We start from the raw sequence: 13,212 nt of genomic DNA, 5'->3' as shown, positions 1-13,212 counted from the left end.
GATAAATAATACCACAACAAGTAATCTGTAAACATTTTATATCTGATCCAAGGTCTATGGAAGTTTGTAAAAGGCTCCATAAATTTCTAGTGGGTCCTGCATTGTGTGATTAATAATTGAATCATGATCAATAAAATACCATAGATTTACAGGAAAAAGAAAACAATACACCAAGTAAAACCGATCATTTGTGTTTTTTAAAATCAAAGAACAAAATTAGCAGATAAAGTAATATCTAGAGTGCAGTAAAGCATTTGACAGTACTTCACAAATTCTCACTTGAAAACGTCATTCAAATAGACTTGGATATGAATGCAGTCACCTAGACGGGGTGCTGTGGAAAGAAATGTGAATTACATGCAAAAATAACTGGAAATGTGCTGAACCAGGGGAAAAAGTCATACAGTGGGCAATTGCAGAAACATCTTTAGACCTAGGGTAAAACTAGTAAGACCACCTCAGTGACTTAGATACCAACGTCATTTGTTTGAAGGCAAATTGAACATTTCTCTTTAAATGAGGGGTTTGGTAGCAGCACTCTAAAAAGTGCTAAGGAATGAGAAGAAAAAATGTTTTTGGTAATAATTTAATATTTCTCCTTGCTTAGTGACTCTTATTCATTAAGCTGCTCAGAAGGCGTATGTGAATATTCTAGTCACGTGCCCAGAGAAATAACTTGCAATTTCTCTGGATTTATCCTTCATACTATTAATCTACGTCATCCAAGACTTAAGCAAATTGCTTCCATGAAGTCCTAAACCCTTAGAGGTATAGAAGTCAAGTTTCCTCTCCCTACATAGTAAGAGACCTAGGAGACAGATCCAGTTTTCTTCCTTTTCCTCTTCTCTTGGTAGTGTGGTTTAGTAGTGCCTTAAACTCAGAGTCCAAAAAAGTTATTGCTCCCACTATTAGAAGTGATTGTTACTACAATTTAGGTGGCAAAGAGTGGGACAGGCATCTGCTGACCACCCAGTTCGCATCCACGAACATTTTGTGTCAAGGTGCCTAACCAGATGCTGTGGGGCCAAGGCACATACATTCCTTCTGGACAAGGCCTAAAGTGGCCTGACAAAATAAGGTATCAGTTGTGCAACAGAATAGCCCCTGCCCCCTCCCAGTTTCACACATATTTTTTTAATGAAAATGATAAAATAAATTTAGAGGGCCTTACATCTATATCCATGCAAATGTGTCCTAGAACTAAGCAGTGTTGCGCCACCATTTGCATTAAAAATAGCTGATGCCAGCCTTCTGTCTTGCTGGTAATGAATGTTGTGTAGAAAATCAGTGCAGGCTTACTTCTGTGCTCAGTTCTTGCTCAGCCACAGTTCCAGATGGCTGCTAGAAGAGGAACATATGACCCACTCTTTAGGAGCAGAAAGTCAAGTACTTGTTGGTATGACACTTTGGAGATCTTCTCCCCACCCAGTGCAAAATACTCCAGAACAGATATTCATTGGCAGCAGTTGGAGAGGACAAGCAAGCAGACTGATCAAACATTGAGTACAGAATTTGATTAGGACCACAACAAAAGATCCTGGGAGAGTTATGGTTCTTATCAGCAGAGGAGACTAGATACTTGGTGAAATGGATGAACAAACACTCATCCCCTTCTCTTTCAAGTGATTTGAGTAGCACTCCAGATGCTTAAACTGCATGTGGGTAATGAAAGAACTTGGGCTGTTTCCTTTCTGCATCTTCCTGTGAGGTTCCTTCCTGCACTTTTGGCTTAAACACTGTTTAATATCATCCGCACTGTCAGGATAGGTGAGCATCTTTCACTGTGGAGATCCAGAGGTGTTAAAAGTAAAGGACTAATAGCTCTCACTTAAGGTGACAAAATACTGTTAAGATAGCACTAACAATTCTTTCACATCTCTTCACGGTATAGGCAATTTCTGCTTCTGAATGGAAGTGTCTATGTTTTCTGGCTGCCTTGGAGGGGCTGAGCAACAGTCACAACTAATACAGGAAAGTCTAGTATGCCATATAGTTAAAGAAAAAGTTACTATTTCGGATACAAGAAACAATTGATTCTCTAAAAAGCCAACCAATTCTAAACAAAAGTTAAGCTACTCTGCGCTGCTCAGGGCACACCAGATTGCTGACCCTTTCCTTCCTAATTAGTTCTCCAGATTAATTTATTAATCTGTCACCCATATGCAAGAGACCCTAAGGAAAGGTGGCCAAAAGCAGACTGTGAAATGAATTATTTGGCCAGCTGGAAACAGCTTGTATGCTGCAGGCTGGCCCCCCTGTCTTAAGGAGTGGTGGATTTCATTATATACATAAAAAGAGGGACAAAATAAGGATATGTTCTTTTTCTGTCAGGATCACAACCCCGTTTTCAGACCACTTTGCTTGTCTTCCAGCCCAGTGTGCACTGACAAGGTAAAAATAGGGACTAAGTATGAGGAGAAAGGGGATTTGGCTGAACAAGAGGTGTTTTTTGGTATTGTCATAGTCAAATGCTCATGAAACATGAATGTAGCCCATAAAGAAATTAGTTTTCCATTGAAATAATGAAAGATGTGATAGTTCATCAGAGGTAAATATACTTTTATCGACTTATTGATTCCTTTTTGCCCTTGGTACTAGGCTAACTGACTTTTTTTTTTCTTTTTTTTAAATAGACCTTCTCTATGGCTCTACAATTCCAGAAGCCTCCCATGGGTTGGAAGACTTGTCCCTAATATGGTTTACCTACAAATCCCAGCTGGGTAAAAGAAAGTGACATGGACTGTGAAACACAAGGCCAGCATTTTGGCTTAAGATATTCTGTGAAGAGGGAGTCCCAGGTGTTTTCAGTTCATGTGTGAGCTCTGCAAATGAAGTCAATGCTGTCAACACTGACTGAAAATGAAAGAGGTCATGCAACAGCATACATGAGAGGTGGAAATCTCAGGTCAAACAGCTTTAAAGCATGAAAAGAGACAGGGGCAGAGGGAAGGAGAAAGCAAAGGAGGAAGAGACTGCTTCTTTGGACATTTGGCAGTGGGGACAAAATGCCACTCCTCAAATGAAAATGTGCTGTTTACAGTAGAGCTGACAAATTGGGTACAAGACAATCAACCATTTCTGAAAAGGGACAGGACAGGATAAACCAGTAAGAAAACTTACTAAGTTCAGGAATAGTTGAGGCCAAGAAGCTGAAGGCCACCCACGCAGATCAAATGGGAGAGTGCTAATGGGAAAGACATTTTGCAAGTTAAAAATATAACCAATTCCTTAATCTCGGAACACAGAGCTGTAAAATAACAGCTGTACAGAAAGGCAGAACAAAGTTTTCTTCAGCAGCTGAATGGAAGGTGGTCTAATAGAAAGACGCTGTCTGCTTTACCAGAAATAGGCCCTGCCAGGCCCACAGCCAGTATGACTTCTTGTGGAGAAAGGCAGGGTTGCATTCCTCCAAGATGGCAACACAGCTCTGTCCCACAGACCAGCACAGCAGTCTTCAAAGTAACAATGAAATATTAGACGTTTTAAAAGGATTTCCCACTATATTGATGTTGTTCCCATAACACAAGCCAAGGAGTAGGAAGGCAGAACATCAAGATACATTTGCGTGCACTTGGAAACAGGCGTCTCTTCTGTACCAGATAATGCTTTCTACTGCCTGTAAAAGCAACATTTGGACTCTGAGTCCATGGAAAATCTTCCTATGGCACCTGCACCAAAGGCAGGATGCAGAGAAAGAAGCCTACATTGTCAATGGTGTTTGAAGTAATTAACAAAACCGTCAGGCCTGTCAAGCCCTGTAGAGATGAATGCTCTGGTTCTACCCCAGCATTCAGCCTGAACGCTTTCTCTGCTAAAAGGACAACACCTGGCCCTACAGTTTAGGATTTCTGTGACTATACTGGCTAATCCAATATAGACCATAGATGTGAAATTCATTGTGATTCAGGCTAATTGCGTAGCAATTAATCACACACACTTCAGTTTAGAAGTACAATTGATGCAGTGTAGGCAAGGCTTTGCTATGGTTGTTGCAAGGAGATAATGATTCATCTGTCTGTGGCACCTCTGCTTAGGAGGAAGCAATGATAACACTCAAAGCACCACAGAAGAACCACCGGTCACAAGACGCAGGAGACTGCAATCTCAGGAGCTGAAAACACTCTTTACACTTCCCAACCATCACATTTCATAACAGCACAGGACAGCCTCACTGACACTGTCTGTCTCTCTGCACTCTTCTTTCTGCCAGGTCTTTGTGCCCCACTATTATAGCTCCTAAGTTTTTCTTTCAAGCTGTGGTACATGACAAATGCAAAACAGTAATGGCTTCTACAGTTTTTTATCTTACAGTCTTATCAGCTCTTTCAAGATCCCCTGCAAAACCTGGGAGAGTCATGAAGCAGAAAATGACCATCATCTTGTAGCATAACAACTGACTGCTTCATGATGTAGTAGCTACTACTCACATACTCCGCTGGGATAAGATGTTGGCATGCCAGAAGAGAAGGGTTGCTTGCTGATCTTCCTCATGATCTTCCTGCAGACTGACTGCATAAGTACAAGACTCCTTGCTGCTTCATCAAACATTAATATGTACACAAGCCTGACAGTTCTATCAATGCTTCTAATTTTTGTGGGAAATCAGATGTTCATATTTAGTTCTTTTTCTTTGAAAATATTATTCTTTATTATTCCAAATTTATTATTCCAGTAACCTCATTATCCTAATGTCATTTGATATTACTCTTCACGAGCTAGTTCTAAAGCATTCAGTGACATCCAGATTTTTAGCTGACATAATACAATATATATCAAAGGTGGAAATGTTTATTGATACTGTTTGGTGAACCAATTAATCATAGAGATCTGAGAACCGCATCCATTGACATCTGTTTGAGATGTAGTATATCTTTTAGCTACCCTGCCTCTTATCACCTTCAGCTGCTACCTCTACATTTTATTTTCAAACCCAAGAATATTATAAAATGGAATTTACCTCTGCAATAAGCAAGACACCTGTCTTGCACCTGTTATAAGTATTTACCAATGACAGTGAAGTACTGAGCTGCCTAAGCTAGAAAGAAAACAAAAAATATTGCTTAAAATTGCAAGAGAAAGAGCCTACAGAAGAACCTTAATCAATGTAATCTGGCAAAACGCTGAATACTGGAACAGACTCTGCTCCTGAGTACTGGCTAAAGAATAGACAATTTTTCAAGGCTATGGACATTCTTTTGATACTAGCAAATGACGTGCTACAGCATTTTCACCACTATCAAACACAAAAGAAATGTCAGACTTACCGTTGGATGAACCTTTTTCAATCACGTGTGAGATGCAGGGATAAAAAGGAGAGGGCTGTGGAAAAGCATAACAGGTATTAACCAGTTAGGAATCAGAACAGGCACCCAGCAGTCAGCATTTGCAAAATGGCTACAGCAAGACTGGAGCAGTTTGGCTCTGTAAAACTTAAAGGGCCAGATTTATACAAGCACACAGGGGGAAAAGCCTGTGTAAGAGCATAATTCTCCACTGGGAGAAGGCAGGCCCCAGTCCCGGAAATATTTAAGCATGTCCTTAAGTCTAAGCATATGAGTACTCCTATTGACTTCAGTCTGTGTATTCCTGTACAAACAATTAAGCATGTGTTTAAAAATCTGCAGGGCTGTGTTTACTGAAACACAAAAGGTTACCCAGGAAAGCGATGCTCTAGTGTTGTGCTTGTTACAGCTTTATCACAAAAGGAATGGTATACAGTCACAGTCACTTCCCCCTCTGGTGAGGTCCTCTGTTCACTGAATAGTGTTAAGATACATTCTAGGAGTCCAGACAGGAAAAAAAAAAAAAAAACACAAAAAAACCCCTAAAAAAATCTCGAATTGTTACTACAAACATTGCTTGTGCATTCACTCTAATATTTTATTTTAGTCACTGTAATACCCAAAATAGACACCTGTCTAATTGAAACAAATGAAACCCATTTTTCCTCATCAAAGTAAGTGAAAATAACCTCAGTTACTGATTTACATTTCTCCTCTCCTCTATAACTGAATCACAGAGATGCAGTCAATCAATTGTCAATATTTTTGAAGTGAGAGCAGCACCACCGGAATGATAGGGCACAGGTATCTTTGTATACTTGTGTAGGCCATTGGCAAAGTGATCTTATGCAAACCCATGCTCTGCCTCAATTTGCTGCTCTTTATCAAAAAAAATATAGCATTTTCCTCACCTGCAGCATTCCATGACATTCACAATTGATAAGCATTTCAAATGTTAACAGTCACTCTTCCAATGATGCATACAGGAAGCAAAAAGGAAAGCAAAAGATATGGAAGCAGTATCAGAGGGTTTCAAAGGAGCATCTCTTCCTATCCTTGCTGCCCAAGATGATCACAGCATGACTTCATAATACAGTTAGAACCCATACAGTATACCCAGACCTTTATGCACTGCAAAGACACTAAGAACAACATATCTGAGGTTTCCTTGTAGGCATACCAGGTGGCATCAGGACAGTCAGTAGGGTATTTCTGCAGTTGTATGACATGAATAGGCAACAACTTTTGACTCAGGCTTGTTCAGAAGTGACTGTTCTATATGGCTGCAGTGATGCAGCTGTTGGGTTGCTGATGGGATTTATTTGCTGATATTGAATAATAAAAGTACTTTAATGTTCACAGAATTGTAACTTTTTTTTTTTTTTTTTGGCATATTTTCCCCTATGGTTAGAAGTTAATCTTAGCAATTTTCCCAATAGCATCATTTTCCTGCTGTCACTGAGTTTACTCTGTATTCTGCTCAGGTTTCCACAAATATTTCCACAATAGACTCAACATTAGAGTCTATTTGAGATAATTTAATTCATGTAATATCATTTCATTTGTATCACCAAATAAAATCCTGTATATGAATTATCTCTGACTTGCACAGAACCCATAAATCACTCACCGTTGAGTGCTTCCAGTCATAAGAGGTTATGACCTCCTCAAACAGAGGAACCACTTTGCAAGTTTCATTTGCTACAGTACTTTTCAGAATACACAGTGAGTTTATTCTCACTAATTGAAATGTCATGAAATGTTGTGAGACTCATTCTGCTCCTGCTTACATCACTGATTTGTATTATTTCACAGTCATTTCAATGAGGATGATACCAGACTCTAGTTCCTATGCTTAGCCCCAGCAGTTCCCACTTCCCATTTTGTGTAGCTCTGTGGGTTGTAGCTTTTTTACAGTGTGCCATTAGCACGATTAATTACATGTTATTAACATGTCATGAAAACTTGCCAGACATAACTTAAAATTAGATTCTTAATGAGTCCTGAATCTGCTTTTTCTTATGCTTTGTTCACTGTGTAGCAGCAAATCTGAAGGCAATGTGCATTGGAGTGAGATCAGAAAGGATCCATGGGCTGAATTCTACACCCAGGAACAACTTTGAAGATATCACGGTGGGGTGACAGACATTGAGCATATGTCAATTCAAATCTGGATTTTGCTTTCAATATTACACAAACACTATTTACAGGCTAAGACTTTATGTATTCTGTAATAAATTAAGGGAGTTAGGTTTATTGCTTATAATCTCAAGAGTTTTTAATAATAGAAATTCAAATGTAATCACTTAAGGGAAATTCTTTATACCCTGCCGTTAAAGCAAAGGTTCCTTGTAAGGCATTAATATAGGTGTGAAGAATTTACCATACAGGGACAAGAAAATTAGACATGAAATGTTCCAATGATTATGTTAAATGTCTCTGGGTGAGATAGCAGATAAACGGGGCTAAGGAACTTCAGAGAGTTTGAAACCTTTTGCTTTCTGAATCAGACTGCCCTTTCCAGAGACGTATTCATAAAAAATTAGGTACGAAAAGATTTATTAGCTGGAGATGGAAAAAGTTTTAAAATATTTTTCTTCATTGCTTTAACATGAAGCAACTCAGAGTATGTGTGTCCCTAGACATGAAGGCAGAACAAGATTACTCCATGATACAACTATGCTTTGATACAACCTACTTTATAGCTTGCTATAAAATTTTATTTAATTGTTTGAAATCTGGATTTGAGCTCCCATGAATAGGAATTTGGTTAAGTAAGAATGTATTTTTTTACTGTATTGGACCTTAAACCATCATATTTTTCTGTATCAAATGCTATCATATCCCATATTAGATGCTTATACCACACATATGTGCTGATGCTTGATATGCACCTTCTGGAAACCAGAGATCTGTCAGGCCACACTCTACACAAAATGGAAGTGCTAATTAGCATACAATTGTCTGGTGGTTGTTTTAGGCTATGTGAAATTGCCTCTTCATTGTTTTTATTTCCAAAAGTGAAAAAGGTTTCTGTAAAGACTGTTGGCTGAAAGGCAACACGATAAAGAAGGAGATAAAGTAGCTGGCAGCAGAAATCTGTTATATTTGCAAAAGGAGAAGCGAGGAAAAAAAAGAAGCAGCCCTGATGGAGAAAAAAAAGAGAGACTATAGAAGAGATTTCCTGTCTAATGAAGACAATAGGCACTTGCTTGAGAAAGCAGAACTGAGCAGACAACAGCAGGAGAAATGTTTCCAGTGGTTCTCACAGAATTGGAACACAGAGTTTTCTTTGGCAAATAAATTAGCTGCAAGAGCCAAATGTCTTCAGAAACAGCTTATCCTCTGGTAGCTGTCTTTTGCCTAAACTCTCTAAAAAAGCATCTGTAAAGCACTGTGAAGCATGAAGCCATTCCAAATGCAATCAGTTAGATAAGGCAGTGTCCATTCTGACTTAGCCGCTTGTGCTAACAGATTTAGTAACTGAAAGCTCTGTGGAGAAGAAACTTCAGGCTGCCTGCTGCACGGCAGGACGTCATGGATTAGGTTCTTATATACAGTCCAAGTGGTTTAGCAAGAACTCAGCCAAAAGGCAAAGACCAAAGGGAAAATTCTGTCTTAGATTCACAGGGCTGATCTCAGACCCACACATTTATGAAATCAGACTGCAGGTCCACTGCTGTACATTTTTTTCTCCTGTCTGCATTCCTGGGAGAAAGCAACAAGTGGAGAAGTAGCAGTTGTTTGCAGGCAGTTTATCCAGTTGTTTTCTGTATCTATGGGAGGAGGGGAAGAGACTGAGGAAAAAGAAAGATTAGTCTCTAGCATTCTACAAGAAAGCGCTTTTCTTCAAGGGCATACATCAAAGTTCTCAGAATGTTGTATTTTAAATTTGTTCCTTACAGGGCAATGATCTGATAGAACAGGAAAGTCTTCAGGACACACTGACTTACAAGAGGAAGTTAATGATTGGCACCGAGCTGATACACTGCTGGTTATGTCCTTGTTTGTTACCTGCCAGCAATCAAGGCAATTAGGAAAATTCAAGTTCAGTTGAAGCCTGGATACTGGTTGCCAGTTTGTCACTAACCTCTCTGCTATCAGATCTTAGTTGGCAAAAAGTCCCAGTGTCAGAATGACTCAAACATTTTATCTCCTGAGTGTTTTATGTAAATGATGAAAGACACCTGAAACAATGATAAAAAATTGCTGGAATGTCTTTATTATTACCTAAATTGACTTGGAGTCACGATTATATTTTCTATTTAACTCAACACTGAAGTATAATTTTAAGAACTCAAGTGGAAAAAGAGAAGAGTCACCTAAATCTTCAAGCTCTTCTTATATGAAGACTTACACATGTGCTTATCTTTACACAGTGCAAAACCAGTACATGGCGACACTGTTCTTAGGTTTAAAATGATGTCTGGAGATTTTGTAGGATTAGACCCCTCATTTCCTACTTGAAATGGAACTTCTGCAAAAGTCTTCCAATGTTGATTCATAAAAATGAAACGCATTTCTTAAATTGTTAGAAATCCTATAGTAACTTAACGAGTACAAATCTTTTCATAACAGATGGGCAATAAATATTTTCCTTTTTTTCACATGTATTGCAACTTTTTATGAAATACAGAAGTGTGAAATTAATTATCCTTCTTAAGCTAATGTTTTGCATCTGTTATATTTCCTCTCTTTTGCCTTAACTTTGTCTCTCCCTCTGATAAGAATTTTTTTTCAAATATAAGACACAATGATTGATGCTCTCTTTAAAGATAAACATCCATGGAAGCTTTGTTATTTGTTGCAAGGGGTCTATAGAGTGACTCATTTATTTCTTTTAATTTAGGTGTGCCTAGGATTTCACAGGAAAGAGAGGTATCCCTGTCAGACAGGGCAGGGGGCTAGCTAAGGATATAGGGACTGCCTTTCCCAGTACACCCCAGAAGACCACATTTCTGCCTTCTCAGTACATGCACGTTTATCAGAACAGAAGGTATGTTCCCACTTTATGTATTCTAGCTTTCACCACTTCAGTTTGATCCCCTTCCCCCAGGGGACTCATAAAACAATCATGACAACAATCATACATAACAATTGGGTTTGGATACTCCTGTTTCCAAGCCACGACACTGTTTTGGTAGATATGTTCTAATTAGAATGGCTCTCCTGTAACATAATTGTGGTCAGATTTATTTACTCAGTGCAGAAAGTGAGTGTTCAGCTGCTTCTTACCATGCACAGAACTGCCAAAACTATTCCAAAACAATATGCTTCATATATGCTTCACTCATATGAGGTCATATGCTTCACTCTTATGAGGAAGATACTCTGTACAAAGTTTTCAATCAGAGTTTTGTTTAATAACCTGTATGTTCTATTTACTTGGAAGTCAAAACGAATATTTAGGCCTGAAAAGAAACAACTAAATATACACATCTTGGGTCACTGCTCCAGTTCCAGGTAACATAGAAGTCAATGGGAAGACACTTTTTTGCTTCAGTAAGGTAAGGTTTGGGTCAAGATGCGAGCCAAGAAAGAGTAAAATGGAATGTTAAATAGTTCTCTTCTGATGGCTGAGCTTCAGAGATGGTAAGGGGAGTTCTGCAGCAATTTTGGCTTTCAGTTTTCCTACTCAATTAAAATGTCTATATTTGGCAATGGAAAATAGCCCTATTTAGAGCATTTTGTAAACAATGCTAGTTATAGGCAATGAATTTTTTCCACTGCCTATATATAGTTATCTGAAGCACTGTTATGTTCAGGTCAAGAGAGAAGAAGTTATTTAATCTGACTTAGATTTAATGCCATGTAACTGCTTTAACTCACCTTTGAGAAGCAGTTGTACTCCATAAGCAGTTTCAATGTATGCATCCTCACGGTATTGTTAGGAGCACATCTAATTTACCAAGATCAGATTATCTATCAGTAGACGCCAAACCTGAAAGTGTAACCCCATGTAGAGTCACAGAATACCTTTGAAACAGGTGTAGTTCCACATCCTAAATGAGCCAGATAAAGCTTCATGGGGTATGGATTCTCAGTTAGGTAAATAGGTACATTAGAGAAAGATCTGGACAGGCTGTAGGCGTATAGGGCATCCACATGACCACAAGGATTATCTTAGAATACACCATATACACCATGCTCCTGGCTGCTCCTCGAGCTATATTTGTGTATGTACAGCCAGTGAGAACATTGTTACTCCTTGCAAGATGAGATATACCTTAATCTGTGCAAGGATGTCAGATTTAGTGTTTTGAATGAAAAGTGTTACTCTTGGAGCAGACTTCAACGGAATGATTACTCACACGAAACTAGACAAAGTTTTCTGTATTCCATCGCCATGTCTGCTGGGTCATTGCTCAAAGGTATTTGAATGATTGATCTTTTCTCTTTAGTCACACCAAAAAAAGAGCTGGTATTTCCATTGTCTGAACAATAAGTCAGTCAATATTTTTTAGCAGTACCTTAGGCTTCAAAGCCTGTACTAATATCCAGGGCACAAGGCATTTCACAAATATAAAGTCTGATGTATTACAACAGAAAAGACTCAAGCTGAAAAGGAAGGAACAAATTTTTTTCATATCATTATGCTGAATTATACAGCTTCTTGCTGCAGGATACTATGTAGGCAAAACCCACTGATGTATTCAAATAAGAAAAGAATTCATGCAGGCTGGCCCTATTGACAAATATCTAGTACAACAATATATATTTCTGTTCTAGGTAATGATATCTCCAGAAACAGGGAAAATGTTTGTGTTTCTTTTTCATTTCCCAAATTATCCACTGATCTAACACTCAATATGGGCTACTGGTCTAGACAGGAGAGTGTTATGGTTCAGAGCAGTGAGATTTATGTTCATCAGGAAGAGGTAAGTGAAGCAACTTGTTTGAAGAAACCAGGAAGATTAGCAGCAGATCTAGCTACAGAACCACACCATCCAAAATCCTCCTGCTATATTTTTGAAAAAAAATCTTGTATTGTCCAAAGGCCTGTGAGTGCATCCGGGGCTTTGGAAATATTTATGGATGACTAATTGTTCTCCATGTTTTTTACCTTACTGAATTATCCTAGTATTTGGTTCACAGGGTCAGATTTAACCTTGTCCTCTCTTTGAGGTGAAAATACTCAGAAAAGTCCTTTTTGGTCAATATGTGACTTGTATTTTTGACCCAACAGAAAATATTTGATGTGAAGTGTCTGTGAAAAAAAAACAGAAGGCAGGGGAGAACAAGAGCCACAAGACCACCATGGGAAGATATGCACCTGCTTTGATTTTCATTCACTATTTCATGAGGAACATATATTTTTCAAGCAGGATGTGAAAACAAGAGTTTATTGCTCCTCTTCCCACCTCAAACATGTCTCCTGGAAAGGGTCATACCCATTAGGCTACATAACAATGAATAGATGAGGTAGTGAATGGAAAACATCATTCCTCTTTTTAATTCTGTATAAATATTCAGGAGAAGGGTTATTTATACAAAACAGGTCAATGTGAGCAATAGAGAGTCATAGCATATTTGCCTGATAACCCAAAGTAGTAGGGTGGTTTAGATGCCATCCTGAGGGGTATAGGTGGGGAATATCTCCTGAAGCAGAGACTTTAATGATTTTTTTTTAAATCTTCACTCTGGGCAAATGCCCCAGGTCCTTAACACCCCATAGCAGCTTCCTAGAAGCAAAATACAGTCAAACTTCTATACTACTCCTGCACCTTTTCTGCTTTTCAAGTCATTTTTTTTGAGAATTTCTGATACTGAGTATCTTTGGTGAACTGTGCCTGACTTTGCCGAACACATCGGAGATTACAGCATTGCATTTTTCACAACCCTGGCTACGCTACAGAACAAAACCTCACTCATTTGAAAACTTCTGTTAAAACCTTAATTGCATTAACAAAAGAATACTTGATAAGGTTAA

General features: G+C 38.6%; 1 long non-coding RNA gene across 1 annotated transcript in view; it reads right to left on the bottom strand.

Moving 5' to 3' along the window:
• The window catches only part of LOC128850970 (uncharacterized), a 75,461-nt gene extending 68,918 nt beyond the window's left edge, over window positions 1-6,543 (bottom strand). The window contains exon 1 of the long non-coding RNA XR_008448242.1: window positions 5,265-6,543. This is a non-coding gene — a long non-coding RNA (uncharacterized LOC128850970). The remainder of the gene's footprint in view (window positions 1-5,264) is intronic.
• Window positions 6,544-13,212: the final 6,669 nt, after the last annotated feature.

This window comes from Cuculus canorus, chromosome 1 (assembly GCF_017976375.1).
Source record: "Cuculus canorus isolate bCucCan1 chromosome 1, bCucCan1.pri, whole genome shotgun sequence".
Lineage (NCBI taxonomy): Eukaryota > Metazoa > Chordata > Aves > Cuculiformes > Cuculidae > Cuculus > Cuculus canorus.
The sequence above is the reverse complement of the archived record's forward strand: the minus strand, read 5'-3'. Positions and strand labels throughout refer to the sequence as shown.